This window comes from Mesoplodon bidens, assembly GCF_964165515.1.
Source record: "Mesoplodon bidens genome assembly, chromosome: X".
Classification (NCBI taxonomy): Eukaryota; Metazoa; Chordata; class Mammalia; order Artiodactyla; family Ziphiidae; genus Mesoplodon; species Mesoplodon bidens.
Genome location: NC_138163.1, coordinates 38,798,164 through 38,799,123, shown reverse-complemented (window position 1 = coordinate 38,799,123; position 960 = coordinate 38,798,164). Strand labels below are relative to the sequence as shown.

Below are 960 nucleotides of genomic sequence, written 5' to 3'. Positions count from 1 at the left end.
AAGTGATCTTCTAACTGGTCTCCATGATTTCAGCCTGTACCCTTTCCCCTTCAATCCATAGCTCACACTGCTATCAGAAAAACTGCAAAGACTTAAGATTTATACTCTTCTACCCCCAAACTTTCAGAGGCTCCCTTATGCCTGTTGAATATTGGTTTTCAGACTTAAAAAAAATCGCAACTGATTATCAATTAATTAAAAAGGTTGATTTAAGCATCTGCCATGGCGACTTCAACCTTGACTCCTGGCTCAATACTGATGGAAGTAACCTGTTTAACAACCTCAGAAGGGCTGTGCAAGGTAATGAGGTCGCTTGTGGATCCTCATCTGAAATCAATCCCAAGTCTCAGAACCCCTCACCACAAAGAGTTTTCCTTGTAGTTATTCTTAGAGTCTTGGTGGGCATCCGAACTAGTCCTTTCACTTTGAGATTCTTATACTTTGGGCCTCTGATCAAGTCAGCACATACCTTCTCCAAAGATTTTGTGTTGCGGCTGGTTAAGGTAATTCTAATTCGGTGAGTCGCCACTTCTGGCACCAGGGGAGTCTTTCAGGGGTCTTGAAAAGCCATGGCTGCAGCGTGGCTTCCTGACCAGGTGGACCAGCACTCTGCAGCAGCAGTGACCGCATCTGCCTCGAAGAACCAGACTTTTAAAAATATTCCAAATCAGATGAATGCTTTTGTAGACAAAAATCTGACACAGGGGCCTCCCTGGTGGCGCAGTGGTTGAGAGTCCGCCTGCCGATGCAGGGGATACGGGTTCGTGCCCCGGTCCGGGAGGATCCCATATGCCGCGGAGCGGCTGGGCCCGTGAGCCATGGCCGCTGAGCCTGCGCGTCCGGAGCCTGTGCTCCGCAAGGGGAGACGCCGCAACAGTGAGAGGCCCGCGTACCAAAAAAAAAAAAAAAAAAAAAAAAAAAAAAAAAAAAAAAAAAATCTGACACAGACCCCAATGTATA

General features: G+C 47.2%; 1 pseudogene across 1 annotated transcript; it reads right to left on the bottom strand.

Moving 5' to 3' along the window:
* Positions 1-209: 209 nt before the first annotated feature.
* On the bottom strand, positions 210-571 carry LOC308608525 (small ribosomal subunit protein uS10-like; annotated as a pseudogene). The gene has a single exon. The product of its transcript is annotated as a small ribosomal subunit protein uS10-like (transcript).
* Between the last annotated feature and the right edge of the window lie 389 nt (positions 572-960).